The sequence below is a fragment of the Notolabrus celidotus genome, chromosome 13, assembly GCF_009762535.1.
Source record: "Notolabrus celidotus isolate fNotCel1 chromosome 13, fNotCel1.pri, whole genome shotgun sequence".
In the NCBI taxonomy this organism is placed as follows: Eukaryota; Metazoa; Chordata; class Actinopteri; order Labriformes; family Labridae; genus Notolabrus; species Notolabrus celidotus.
The window spans coordinates 19,013,019-19,028,632 of NC_048284.1; the positions used below are offsets into that span (position 1 = coordinate 19,013,019).

The 15,614-nt window shown below is 40.6% G+C and overlaps 1 long non-coding RNA gene across 1 annotated transcript; it reads left to right on the plus strand.

Moving 5' to 3' along the window:
- The first annotated feature begins 363 nt into the window (after nt 1-363).
- On the plus strand, nt 364-1,231 carry LOC117823638. The gene is made up of 3 exons (XR_004633444.1): nt 364-418; nt 584-688; nt 952-1,231. It is a non-coding gene; the product is annotated as an uncharacterized LOC117823638 (long non-coding RNA).
- The last annotated feature ends 14,383 nt before the right edge of the window (nt 1,232-15,614 follow it).

Below are 15,614 nucleotides of genomic sequence, written 5' to 3' on the forward strand. Positions count from 1 at the left end.
TCTCTCTCTCTCTCTCTCTCTCTCTCTCTCTCTCTCTCTCTCTCTCTCTCTCTCTCTCTCTCTCTCTCTCTCTCTCTCTCTGAGAATCATTCACTGGAGCATGCTTCATGACATGTATCTGCAATGTGACACTGGGCCCATGACGCATTCAAGGACCCTGGGACGTCGCGCAGTCCAAAAAGAGGATCCAATATCTCAATATCTTCTCCAAGCGCTGCAGACAGGCCACTCACGCACACAAACAAAACACACACCAACAGTACACATTTGATTATTTTTTTTTAAAGCAGATGCCCACCCTGCGCACAGATGGAAGTCTGTGTCAGGGTGTTGCCATGGTTACGGCAATCCTTTGCCGTGCATCAAGAGGCCAGCAGGACACCTGCAGGGAGAGAAAGCAGGTAGCCGGGGCTGATGGGTGAGTGGGTGTTTTTTTGTGTATACGTGTGTGGGTGAGGTGATAGAGACACACATAGGCAGATGTTGTTGGGGTTAAAGACAAAAAGAGGAGCTGTTAGCGTGATCCTCTAGAGCGGCCAATTCTCTTAGTGTCTTAACACCGTGATGTTGTTTACCCCGACAGCAGCCCTTATCATCATCAAAGCCTGTAAGTGACACTCTCCACACGAAACTGTTCGCCGCCCCCTCCTCCTCCTCCTTCTCCTCCTCCTCCTTCACCATTGCCGTGGTAACTGATTGTCTCATTCTCCTCTGGATTGAAAAACAAACACCTGTTGTTGTTTTTGTTGCTGCTGTTAGTTTGTTTTGCATTGTTTGCAAAAGTTTTGCTCAGCGCACCCCAGAAGCTACTACGTCAACAAACGCAACACACACAGCAAGACTGTCATGTCTCATGGGTTATGTTAAGTTTGCACTTTTTACTTCAGTCTTGTCTTTCATGTTTGTCATGTCCACTTTTATTTTGTAGTCATGTCTCTCCTCTCATTTCAGGCAACTTTACTTCCTGTCCTAATGTGTGTCCTGTTGTGATTGTCGTCCCCGCCCCATATTGGTCATTCATGTGCACCAGTGGACCCACGATGATACAGACTTGAGCTTGTTTGATGCAGTAGTATAACAGCTTTAAGAGTTTATAGTTCATGTTGCCAAGCAGCTGTCAATCAATGTAAGTCAAGCACACAGACCCAAAATAGATTAAACAAAAAATGTAACAGAGATGGATTTATTATTTTGCCCTTTAAAGCTCCTGTGAGTAACTTTCAGTGTGTCCGTTTTGGTGCCTCCTATGGACACAGTGGTACCTTGTATATCTGCTGATTTTTTATCTGATTTTGATGTCGTCAGTTATTGTTTGACCAGTCAGAACCAAGTTTTTAACACAGCCTAGTAGTAGTGCTTATTATTAATACAATTATTTACAATATGTAATATTCTAATAATATTTGCTATTAAAGCTGCTGTTGGTAGGAATGGTGTAAAAAACTTTTTTTCTGCTGAATTTGGAGAAAAGGAGAAATTTGGAGAAAAGGTCATAATGCCCATCAGTACTCATCGGTAAGTGGAATAATTATTCCACTAATTTGAGACTATTGCGAAATCTCTGTTTTCCAATGCCTTTGTATCAAGCAATGTGATTATTCCCCTCGTTCCCGTTATGACAGACATTGGTCTGCTAATCTCCAATGCTCTGTCCTGATTGGTTAAGGGGTGGCCCCTACAACATCCTCCGATTGGTTATGAATCCGGCACAATCATGACTTCACACGTCGATCTGTGTTGGGGGGCTAAGAGGAAATCTGGTTGGGAGGGATAGTGTTGACATTCGAAGTCCCTCTCTCTGAACAGATGTTTACTCTGTGACTACCAACAGCAGCTTTAAAGAAAAATAGCTAGGGTTTAAGAGGATATTGTAAGGGGGGGGCTGTTGCCATTTAAAATAGTCCTAAAGACTTACATTTTAAAACTTAGAGCCCTTTGTTTACCTCAGTTATGGTCACCTTTCAGGTTGGGAGATCCATTAACTTTGCCATGTCTGATATTATCAAACTGTCTTGTCACTTTAACAAAGCTGTTTGTTTATCACGCTGAGTAAAATGGCTTTGTTTCAATTGACTGGAAACATTGACAGTGTTTTGTGCATCAATTAAACATGTCCAAAAATTCATGGCATATTTCATGTCTTTGGAAACGTGATCTATCCTACAATTTAACAGTAAGATTTTAAGAGCCATCTTTTTAATGTTTGCTTTTATATGTGTGTGTGTGTGTGTGTGTGTGTGTGTGTGTGTGTGTGTGTGTGTGTGTGTGTGTGTGTGTGTGTGTGTGTGTGTGTGTGTGTGTGTGTGTGTGTGTGTGAATGTGTGTGTGAATATGAATGTGTGAGGGCTAATGTGGCGTTGCCGTTACATAAATCAGAGTAGCGAGGTTAAAAGTTTACCTTTGATCTTGGAATCAGCAGATAACAACACTAACACATAATCCATTTTGAAGCTTCTGTGAAGCTTTGGATCGTATCTCTTAGTGGAGTTGCTTAGGAGTCATAAAAATGAAGATATTTAAATTTTCCTTTTTATGGAAGGTTTATCTCTTTACAGAGAGAAACCTGGTTTTGAATAGGGCATGAAATCTGTCACAAACACACACACAAGAGAACACAGAAATTCAGTTCAGAGGCCCAGACTTTACAGATTTTCAGAAATCATGAACAGCAAACACATTGAAAACTCACAGCCCTCCCACTCTCTTGAAACTATCTGTAATCACCCGGCATTCACTGAGGAAGGTAGCAGAGGTGTGTGTGTGTTCGGGAGCTAAAGGATTGTGGTGTTAAAGGCTGAGCTGAAGTGAAGCAGAGCTCCAACAGAGGAGCAGAGAAGAAACAGTCACTGGAGAAGCAGATAATTTGCTTCATTCAGCCAAATGGATGGACTTCAATAAATGTCTGATTGCAGGAAGAGAGAGAGAGAGAGAGAGAGAGAGAGAGAGAGAGAGAGAGAGAGAGAGAGAGAGAGAGAGATTCAGCACACAAGTGGGATATGTACTCTGGTCAGACACAGAAACATGCATGCACATGCAGGTACATGCATACACTAAACACACACACTCACATGCACATGCACTCACACCGCTGAGGAAACTTTTACTCCACTTAGTCTGAAGTATTACCCAGACTCCTCTCCCTCACTTCATCCATCCATCCGTGCCTCATGCTCTCTCCATCCACTCCTCCCCTCCTGAATTTGACGTGTTTAAAAAAAGAGACAGTGCTCTTATTTTTACAGCCGGGCTGTGGGAAAAAAAAAACATCTCTCTCCTGCTGCTCATATTGATTTGGCAGAACTGCTCGCTCCCTCTTTCCTTCCATCTCCTCTCCTTGCTTCTAGCTTCAGCTTGGGCTTTAGACATAAACAAACAATCACCCAGTCATTCTGAATCCCTGGTTTTCAACTTCCAACTACGCTTTTCAGCCCCAGGTCTCCATCCAGCTCTCCCTCTCCTCTCCTACACAACAGAAAAATCTGCCTACATGGACAATAACATCAAAGGGAATGTGAACAAGTGTGTTCCATTAACAGAGAATGAATGTTAATCCCAAAACATCAAATACCACCCACTAACCACTTTTTAGTCTTATGAAACAGCTGTTACTAAAATATTTGATGCTTGATGTAAAAGTTATTTTGAGTCCAAAGACTAACTTTCCAACTTTGTCACTACTAAATAAGGGACAGATGCACAGTGCCATGGTTGTGTGAGCATGATGTGTGAATTCAGTGTATATTCATATTCTGATTCAACTGGAAATGCAGAAAGTGTGTATATTCCCTTAAATAAAAATAAAGGAACCACAATTTGGCTCTTTACATCAAAAAACAGGCTAAAGAAAAATGAAATGCAAAAGAGGAGTATGACTCACCAAATGTACTTTTTCCATGTATACTTTTTGCTGCTCTTGACCCACTCAAGCTGTCTTTTGTCCTTTTGCACAGCCAGAGAGAAGTCCTTACATGACAAGTCACAGTTTACAGATATTTGAAGTTCATTTTTGATCAGCTCTGTGCTGCATCTGTTGCTTGAGTCTGACCATTTAATGGCCATCAGAGAGAAAATCCTCTCCACACTTTTTTTTGCAGGACTTGGCGCATTTGCGCTGTATACAACTGGTCTGCCTGAGGGGGCCTGTGATTGGATGACAGGCGGTGTGATTGGCACATGATCTGCCACTGCCGTTCTATCTGATCTAGGATCTGTAGAGTGCAGTCTGCTGTTGATAGTTAATATACAGGACAATTGAGGTCCCGTATGAAGCAAACCAATTTATCCCAATATTTCCTGGCTAATACGGGACAGTTGGCAACCCTAGCAAAGACCTTTGTGTGATGTCACAGCTTTGTGCTTATCACATTCAGTTTTTCTTTTCTAATGCAGAGAAAGGCGTCTTACTTTCATCCTCACCCTCATACAGTGGTAATCACACAGGCAGCACAGAGCTGCTCCTCTTGAATCAATGGGAATAACATACAGTATTGATCTATTATTGAACGTTACAATCCATCACACTCTCCACCAGCGGCGGGAGTGAAGTTTGCATGTTTCCAATGCAAATCAATTCATTTCATCAGTTTTTCATCAAATCAAATGTCATTTTATTCCTTAGTTGTGCAGTGATCGGCCTCATTCTGCCAGAGCTCAACTTTGGAGAAGCAGCTGGCAAAACTGTTGGACTTGTTTTAGGGAATTTTAAAAGTAAAAAAGAAATTCAAAGTTGGAAATTACGTTAAATAAGTCAAGAGTTTCCAGTGATGTTATCAGCACTTTAGCAGGGATTCATTTGTTGTAAAGACAGTCTCTAGATTATCCAGTAAACTCACATACTATAATGCTCATAATAAAGTATCCTTATATATTCTTGCTAACAGTTTATGTTAATTCCCAGGTTATTGAATTTTGGTACAAGTGAAGCTAATGTTGGTAGGAAAGGTGCAAAAAATGTTGCTTTTTTTCTGCTGGGTTTGGAGAAAAAGTCATAACACCCATCAGTACTAATCGGTAAGTGGAGTAATTTGAGACTATTGCGAAATCTCTGCGTTTTCCAATGTCTTTGTATCAAGCAATGTTATTATTCCCCTCGTTCCTGTCATGACAGACCAATAATAGCTAATCTCCAATGCTCTGTCCTGATTGGTTAAGGGGCGGCCCCTACTACGTCCTCCGATTGGTTATAAATCCGGCACTATCATGACTGCACACGCCGATCTGGGTTGGGGGGGGGGTAAGAGGAAATCTGGTTGGGAGGGATAGTGTTGACATTTGAAGTCCCTCTCTCTGAACAGATGTTTACTCTGTGACTACCAACTGCAGCTGTTAGACTTCAAACATCCTCCTTTTTTTAGTACAGCCTTCAATGTAGCCTCCTTAGCCAACAATCAAGCCACCACAAGAGTCAGCTCACCAAGCTAAGCTAGCATACATGCTACTACTACAGCATGTTGTCATAAAGGTTGGTCTGTAAAATTTGAACAGCCAGCCATCACAAAAACACCTTCAAGGCTGCAATGCAAACAAAACACTGTATCCTGTTAAAACATAATAAGAACACAATATTTTACCACCTACCTTCTGAGTGTATACCTTAGGAACATATTAGCATTGTAGCAGGTGCTTCCTATGCCTGCTAGTAGTAGATGTCAGTGGCTAACTAAATGCTCTCACACAAAATGTAAAACTCCAAATAGATTCCAGATCATGTCTTGACTTTGATTATCTGTCATGAAGTGCATGACTTTGCATTAAAAGAAAAACGTGATGACAGAGAGTAAGAAGCAGATGTTTGTGTGATGTGGGTTTTCTTTAGCTTACCTTGAGCATCAGCAGCTATCAATGTAGTCTCCAAGCTGTGCAGATCAACCATGTCCTCGCTCATTTTTTTTTTCTTTTCTTGTTCTTTCTTTCATCCATCCTTCTTCCATCCATCCATTCTTCCTTCCTTTCTACTTCCTTTTTGGAAAAAGAAAAAATGTGGATGTTATTATCAAACATTTCTCAGCATAATACAACCAAGCTAACAGGTCTTTGATAACTGTCTTCCCTTTGTCACTTCACATGGGAACTTAAAGATGCTGTTGACTCTAACCGGCTAATTAGCGCTCATGCCCCACAGCTGGGTGGGAACCAATCACCTGCGGTTACCTGGTTGTTTGCGGGGATAAAATTGAGTGACGGAGCTCCCTTCAGTCTCTGCAGAACTCCGGGTTGAGAGCAGGACGGTGTTCCTTTCGGGTTGGCGGATTGTTGTGTGCCGGCAACGCATATAGTACGCAGTACGAGCGCGGGGTAGTGACGTGATAGGGTTGCGGACGGCCGAGATTGCCACTTTTGCCTTGTCTTTTTGTTTGTCTCTTTTTGCCCATCTATTTAGCTTGTCTTTGTTTTGTTCTTTTTGTCTTGAGTTAAAGATTCTGCTCAGTAACAGTGTGATTTAAAGACTCTATTCAGTAACAGTGTGATTTAAAGACTCTACTCAGTAACAGTGTGATTTAGAAGACTCTACTCAGTAACAGTGTTGAAGTATCCCCGTCCAGGCTGTGTAGGCAGCCGTGGCTGTAGCTACAGTTTACTGTCAGGCTTTTTCACGTTCTTTGCATTCTTCTAACTTATTAACTAGATGTGTGTTATTGTCGTGAGTGTGCCGTGTTTATAGGCCTGATTCAGATAACCTGGCTGCAGTTAGCGGTGTCCTTCTAACACTGATTTCTAGTATGTCTGTTCATGGTTGAAGTAATAACTATTATTGTGTTTCAAAACTATTTGTCTGCCAATTAAATAAAGATTGTGTATATTTTTTTCTAAACCATGCCTTTGGATTCATTTGTGAACTCACCTGTGTATTGTTAAAGGGGAAACCCTCTGTTAAAGGGTCGGTAACAAAAAAATAAGTATATTGTTAAAACTCTTTGGGTGAAAGTCCCAAGGTGGCGTTGTTGGTATGTTATCTTCTAAACCCAGAAATCCCTTTCCAGCCCTAGCTTGGTTACATTATGATGCTGTGTCTACATGTTTTTGATTGTATTATGCAGGCACACACAACTATTCCTGCTGTTTTGACAAAGTGGCAACCTCCGGTCTCAAACTGTGAGGCCCATGTGGAAGCGTTATAAACTGCAATTCATCAAGAATCCGCTTGAGGCTGGCTGCAAAAAAAACGGAAACCACATACACACCAATTCAAAAAAGATGATATTTGCAGCATTAATAAACATGTTTACAGCCTGGTTAAAAAAACGGCTTTTGTCTGAGTAGCTAATGTCTCTATCGGCACACACTGCACGGGGGGTGATTTTTTTTCTAATGCAACAATTCAGAACATATTAAGATTTGGAATTCCCGGACGGGAACACATAGCTGTTGGCTAGGAGGCTCAAACTCTTTACGTCACACCATGCCTGGTTGAGTTCCGCATTTCCAATATGGCTGCCACTGCCGACTGGCTTCAAAACAGCGCTCAGGAACAGATGGGTGACGTCACGGATACTACATCCATTATTTATACAGTCTATGGTTCAAACATTGACTGTCAGTTTGGAACATAAGCTCTATTTGTTTACAAGGAAGCTCTGAAGGGAACATTCACCTGGAAACCTCAATTAATAGCAGAGTGCTGCTATCCACAAGAAAACTAAAAGCCTGAAGGAAACTGATTATGTTAATCTTATAGTACAGTTTTAGACTACTACTTGCTCTAACACACTTGATTTGTCATTAACATACAGTTCATCTTCTTGCATAAATGTAATGATGTTTCCTATAGAGACCTAATGTGACAATGAACTACTTCAAAATTTTCATATCAGTAGAAATAGCACTTACTATGTTGCCTCTTTTCACTGCAGTGCTAATGGAGGTTGCAGCCCTGCACCAGTGTCCTTGTTCTCTCCTGCTCTGTTATTCTATTTTACTGAAGCACTTCTCTGTGATGGAAATCCTGCAGTACTATCTTCAGTAAAGACCTTCTATTAATCTCTACTCTCTCTCTTTAGTCTTCATTGTATATGACCTTCAGTCATTTCCTATCTCCTTTGCTTATCTGATCTTCCACCTCATTCTTTTTTTCTGTTTTATTTATTCAATACCACAACTCTCTCTTTACAAACACATCAAACTCCTAGAGTGTGGGTTAGAAGCTGTAGAAAGTCAGTCTTTGGAGACAAGGTTACTGGGAAAAGACAGGTAAGATAGGATGGATGAAAAATAGAGAGCTAAAAGAAAACAAACATGGCCTTGTTGGGTGAATGATTTTCCAGTATTCAGTCTCTTGAGAAGGTCAAAGCATGTGAGGGATTTCCTGGAATGTAAAAGCAATTTTTTGTACTCCTTTTCTTTAATTTCATTGTTTCTCTCCTCTCTTCTCACATTGAAGAAGCCGCGGAGGACTCATAGGCACAAGTTAAATGCCCTGTTTCAAGGGGATAACCTCTCTTCGGCGTAGGAGAGAGTTTGTAAGATCCTGTCTCATTCAGCTTTCCCCTGGGGGGACACAAATTCTCTTCCTCTCTCACCTTCTGGATGGATTGCGATGATGGCTCACTGCCTGCACAGAGAGCTTTGTCTGGCAGATAGAAAAAAGGATGCTGACACTTGACAGGTTGTGACACTATGTTTACCAAACCCAGGCAGAAGGAAAGGCAGACCTTTACAACATTTCCCAGAGTAGTTTGCAGTCTATTGGTGCACACAAGCAAAGCCCAGAAGAGATAGTGATCCTGTTCTGAACTAGGAAAAGAGATAATTTTTCTCACATACTAGCTTCTTTGCTCTGGCTACCTGTAAAATCCTCCTTCTCACCTACAAAGCTCCTAATCGTCAGATACCATCATACCTTGGAGAGCGCATAGTGCCCTTTTCCCCATTTTGAACATAACACTTTTAGATTGCAGGCTTCCTCTAGTTCCTTCAGTTTCCAAAAGTAATACGGTAAGCAGAGCCTTTTTATTGTCATGCCATTTTGTTTTTGAATCATCCACCAGTTTGTGTACAGGAAGCAGATGCTCTCTCTACTTTTAGGATTTAACTTTTTCTTTTAAGTGTATTGTTAGAGTTTGGCTCAGGGCTGCTTACTTTAAGGGAATCTCCACACTGGTTGTTATGCTGCTTTAAGCGAAGACTGCTGGGGGGACCCTGTCTCTGTATCATTATGCATTCATTGCCAGTTAATGACTGTTTCAACTGTATATCTTACCTGTAGACTCTTTCCTTCCATGTCTTGCAGGTTCCTGTGAATAATTGTTGCATAGAAACAGATGTTGGTAACCTCCTGCTAGACTCGAACGCTACAATTGTCATCATCAGTGCCCTGCTCTAAAGCTTTGAAGGATAGTCCAAACTGGTGGTGATCAAGATAATAATAATATTACATTTTATTTAAAAGCACATTTCTCAACACTCAAGGTCACTTAACAGAGGGATTAAAAACACAATAAATAAAATAAAACAATAAAATAAATAAAAAACAACAACCAAAAGTAACACCAAGTTAAAATGAGGCAGTGGAATTATACAGAGAATGCAGCTTTGAACAGATGGGTTTTGAGTTTTGATTTGAAGAGGGGTAGTGAGTCAATATTTCTGATGTCTGATGTATGTGGACCAAATATATCACCTGTTCTAACGAAAACAAGTTTGGCCAACGGGACACACAAGTGAAAGCTGATATTAGTTATAAAAGCAACTACAAACAGATGCAATGGGAAAAAAGACAATTGGTTGAACTTGCAATTACTGTCTTTTTTTAGACGATAAGGGGCAGTAGATAAGAAAAAAAATAAGATGTAAAACTCATAAATGCTGTTTTATTCACTGTATGAAAACTATCTTCCATATTTTAGACTTAAACTCATGTCAATCTCTTTTAAATTCCACTAATCACATGCCTACGGATGTTGAAGATCTGTTCAAGGCTATTGTCTGTTTGAATTGAATAATTGTTTTTTAATAAAATATTTTTGGGGCATTTTCACCTTTATTAATAGGAGCTAATAAAGGAAGGCAGGAAACGTTGGGAGCAGAGAGTGGGGGAAGACATGCAGAAAACGGTTGCGGCTGGGAGTGGAACCAGCGACCTTTGCGACAAGGACTATAGCCTCTGTATCTGGGGCGCGCTTATGGCCCTTTTCCACTACACAGTTCAAGCCCTACTCGACTCGACTCGACTCGGTTTGGGTACCTTTTCCACCAGCCTGAGTACCGACTCACGGTGGGTAGGGTCGTCATAACACAGCTGCGCGAACCCGCGCTCATGTCATTTTGAACGCGACACAAACACAGCAATCACAAACAATGGAGGACATGGGGGCAATGGTGTACTTGCTGCTCGGTCTGTGGCTTTTTGTTGCAGGCCGAGCGTACAGTAACAACGTTACAGTACTGATGACGTTTTTTAAAAATGGCGGGTTTGATTCCTGTGTTGGGCGTCGCACTCATGACTTTGGTGACGACATTCTCTGACCAATCAGTGGCCGGCAGTCAGTCAACGCCACATTTTAGTATCGGCTCAGCTCGCTGGAACCAGAGCAGAGCAGGTACGAAAAACTGGTATCTGACACGAGGTACCGCACCCGTGGAAACGCAACACAAATCGAGTAGTCGAGTCAAGTCGAGGAGAGAAGGGCTAAGACGGGCCGGTGGAAAAGGGCCATTAGACCGCTAGGCCACCAGTGCCCCCTGTTTTTAAGGTCTTTTCTGTTATTATTCTGTTGTGAAGTTCCATGGAAGTGCAACCAACTACAGCATCCAATCAGTGAGTGATACGGAGATGTGTCTGTCAGTCAAAAGACTCCGGCTGCTCCTGTGTATCCTCAGTTATCACTCCTTGTATTTCCCTCCTCTCTTCTGATCCTCTTTCCTTCGAGCAGCAGGGAAAGTCCTGAGATCCTCGTCAGCATAGCGGGACTGTAAGAGCTTCCAGTTCAGAAAAAAAACATCATAGCGCCGGTTCACTTTGTGATGTTTGGTTATTGGTAGGTAGTTTACAACATGCTGTGATTTTGGCTGATAAATAGCTGCCTGCAGTAGTTTAAACATGTTTAAACAGGCTATGAGAGCAGTGAGAGAGGATAAAACAAAATCTGTGAGATGAAGCTCAATAGAGATTAGAGAAACAGCAGAGTTAGGCTTATAAAAAGCAATTTAAAAATATTGATTATAGCTGCTTTAAAGAGAAATGGGGAGAAAAAACTGTCAGCCAGCTGATTGGGTTGGAAGTGTGAAAGGAAAGCATAAATACAAAGTGTCACACATATATTAAACTTATGTGGAGTAGCTATGAATAATGCTAAGTTTTTTTTTTTTTTTTGCTCAAACATAATTTGCGATGTACCTCTTTGTTGTAGGATAAAAAGCCAGAGGTCTTTGTCCACTTACACTGTGGATTTCACAGTTTAGATTTATTATGAAGCCTCATGTAATCTCATTAGTTAAGCACAGAGAGTTGATTTCATCCTAGCCAGGGCTAAAAATGGACTCCTGCTGTAGCTTAAGGGGTATGAGCAAACCTGGGTCGATTACTATCTGAGGCCAATTTAATTCGTTTTGCAGGGTTGAGAGAACACGTCTAACACAAGGGAATGAACATAAGTGTATTTTCTTAAGACCTCAAAGCCTGGTCATCTTTCAGCTATCAGCAGCTGACAGTAGCTTAGAATAGCACTAAATGGCCAAGTCATGATTGAGAGAGTGTAAGATGTGAAATTGACCCATTAATCTCTGCAGGATTATTTCCTCTTATGGGATAATTTTGACACTTTTGTAACAGAGCCAGACTTGCAAAGGGCTGTTCTGATTTTGTCTCTTGCTGTATTTCCCTGTGTCCAGGTGCTGGCAGAAGCATTGTTTCATTTTCTTTTTCCCCTCCACAGGTGGGGACATTCATTACTCTCCTGTTTGATATATAGACCACCCATCCACACATCCACCCACCACAATCTCATCTCTCATATACAGGCCTGAAACTCTGCAATATTGCTGTCAAGGTAAATACCTCACAGCCTTATCCCTTTATTCAATTTCTACCCTGACAGGAGCTGTTTTAAATGTTGCCTGACAAAGTGAATTACTGTTGCATAATATGCTATATTGAAATTTTTTATATTCTCATTTTAGTCAGACCCTTGAAGTACTGGAAATGACAACTGAGCTAGGCAGGCAAACAGAAAACTATAAATGGAACCTAAAACTAAATATATTTAGTGGAAACCATTGGGAAGTTCACAGAAATTAACTTCTATTTAGTCTTTGGATGCAGCAGAAAATGCAGTCTTTATGCAAAAGCTATGCTGAAATCATTATAACGGTAATTCATTAAAGTACAGACTCCAGCACAGTTGGAGACAGATGAAAAACAAATATGAAAATATGATTATCACCATCTGAACAGATCGAAATAGACCTTGAAGTCACCGGTGCCATAACTCCAGAAGGTGCCATTAAGAGCGCTTTTAACAAGCAGCATCTGGATGATAAGCTACATCATGTAAGGTGTTGATTGTAAGTGTTTGCCTGTTTAAGTGGCTGAAACTGTTGTGGTTCCATTTTTAATCAAATACAGTTGTGCTCATATGTTTACATACCCTGGCAGAATTTGTGATTTTTTTGGCCATTTTTCAGGGAATATGAAAGATAAGAGAAAACGTTTTTTTCACTCATGGTTAGTGGTTGGGGTTGGGTGAAGCAAAATTGTTATCTAACAACTGTGTTTACTCTTTTTATATCATAACAACAGAAACTACCCAATAAATCATACATTCTGCCAGGGTATGTAAACTTATGAGCACAACTGTATGATGAAATCAACCCTCAGAGACCTCACCATTTTTTTTTTTTACTTTCACTCCTTATAAATAAAAATGCTGTCATCAATTCATGATGTCATGAAGAGCTTTAAAGATTATTTTTTAGCCTTTTGCCTTTATTTTGATAGGTGAGCTAGAGGGAGACAGGAAATGTGGGTAAAGAGGAGTGAGAATGGCTGTTTTTGATACCGCCTACTATACTAGCAGTACGTACTGATTTGGTCAAAATTCAGTATGTAGTATGTGAACAAGAGCAAAATCTGCTGTATGCCAAAACTCCCCACATGTCTACTAATGCGGGAAAATTTCACAGGCTGCATCTGACCAGTCTGCCTCGCATACTGTTTCCCACAATGCACAGCGCTCTTCAGCTTTTTTCTTTTTTCTTCATTTTTGACAGGGGGAACTCAGTTTTTAGGTGCTGTGAAAATTATTAAATTCCATATAAACCACTTCCTAAGTTTTTAAATCATAAGTGGATGCTAGGGGCTGTGGTGGCCTAGCGGTCTAAGCGCCCCACGTACAGAGGCCACAGTCCTCGACGCAGGGGTCGCCGGATCGATTCCCGGCCGGTCGACCATTTCCTGCATGTCTTCCCCCTCTCTCTACTCCCAACATTTCCTGTCTCTCTTCAGCTGTCCTATAAAATAAAGGCAAAAATGCCCAAAAAAATAACTTAAAAAAAATAAAATAAGTGGATGCTTAAGAAGCAGTTTCGCTATCAACTAGCCGTTGTCTACTTCCGCTTTCCGAAACTGGAAATTCAGTGACGTCTGGCCCAGCGTACTGCAACACAGATGGAACATAACAGTCATACTTCATACTAAATTAAAACGCAGTTTGTAGTAGGCAGTACCTACTGCCTACCATATTAGTAGGTAATGTGTAGCAGGCCATTTCGAAAACAGCCAATCACACGCCAAATAATGCCAGGAATAGGAGTTGAGCCTACGACCTGTGCGATGAGGTCGGTGTACATGGGGCGCCTGCTCTACCAGCTGAGCTAAACCAGCGCCCTCTGAAGAACTTTAAAACACCTTAATAAATGGTTTAGAACAATTGATCAGATCATCAATGTTAAAATATGTGTGTTTAACTCTTTGTGTGTGTTTAGTGAATTAGACAGTGTTTTTTTTTTTTATCTCATTAGCACAGGTCCAACAGGGTCAATCATTGTGCAATCCTTTTACGAATCAGGCCTCTGGTGTGACTTTTAGTGCTCATATAAAACAAATGTGGCTTCTCTGGGGACCCACAGTCAGCACCACTTCATTAGTTTTATTTCACACTGCTAACACTTTGACAAATGACATGAAGAAGATGGATGTTTTTTTTCCCTCTTTGCCCTGCAACCAAATAAATATTTCGCCTATTTGCAATCATCAAATAAAAAAAGGCAGCAAATGTTTTCAATGCTTCAAAGTTAAAAGCTGGTTTTTTTTTACTCCAGACCTCAATGGAGTTGTTCATGCTGACCATTAAAAAAAAAAGCTTTGGTAAAAAGTGCTTTTGAGGGCAGCAAAGAACATGCTGGCTGTCTGAGTCAGAAGGCTGTAATTATCTCGGAACAATGTGGAAATATTGTAAATTATGATAAAAATGTTTTTAAGGGCCTCATTTGGAGATGGAACAAAAATGTTTTTAGCACCAATTAATTAAAAACAAAAGTGAAGCACTTTGAAGTTATAAGGACTGACTATCAGTACTGTTTTTTTCACACTTCCAAGATCCAGAGACAGCAGTCTGATGACTGCAAAGACAATTAGAGACTTTTTACGCAAACAAAATTATAAAAATTAAGATTGTAGGGGAGAACGGGGTCGGTTGTCACACGGGTTGGTTGGCACACTCGTTATATCTCGCCACCAGGGCACTGTATCTCAAATTGGGGTATGGACATTTCCAGAATTAGGATCAGAGCTCACCTACATAGTCTTCTCTGGAGTAAAACAGCTGAACTTGAGGTGAGAGGACTTTTTGTGTTTTTCATGTCAAATTGTAAATATTCAGCTCCTCAGTATTTTTCTTCTAGGCTTTTAAATGATGGGTTTATAACAAAAAAGTCTTACCCTTACAAAGCGTGAGAGGAAAGCTATATTTTAGATTTTTATTAGCTAGCTAACTAGTTGTTAGATGGTTGTTAGCCTTGATGCTAGCAAAAAATTCCAGTTGGGGTTGGTCGTCACATTCTCTTTGGTGTTGGTTGTCACATGTAACAACCAACCCCTATGTTGGCAAAATCATGCATGGTGAAATGAGTTGGAGTGCGCAGACCCTACATTGTCCATCACTGTAACTCAGACAGTGACTGCATGTAGGCTAGTTGAGCCGGCCATTATTGTTAGGCCTGTTTGTTTTGTTCTTTATGTTGTTATAAAGGCTGGCCTAAAGAAGTGTTTCCTGTTCATGGTCCTTGCTCATTTTATGTTAAAATGCATTAAGTTATGTAGGTCTATCACTTGTCAGTGCAATTAAACTTTTAAATTCAGGTCTGCCTTCTTGCCTTTTTAAAAGATTTTTCCCATTGAAATACCATTGTGACAACCAACCCCATAATGTGTGACAACCATCCCTGTGATGGGGTTGGTTGTCACAATGTGCCAAAGTGTCTTTGATAGTTAATTGCCTCTTTGTTACAATGAGTTGGAAAATGAGAGGGATACACATTTCAAGCCAACACCTTAAGCTTCAATTAAATGTAGGAATGACTATTGAAAGATGTTTTGATGATGAGCAATCATCAAAACAGTAAAAAGTGTGACCAACTCCATTCTCCCCTATATTAAAAATTAAAATAAAATGACTCGTGCA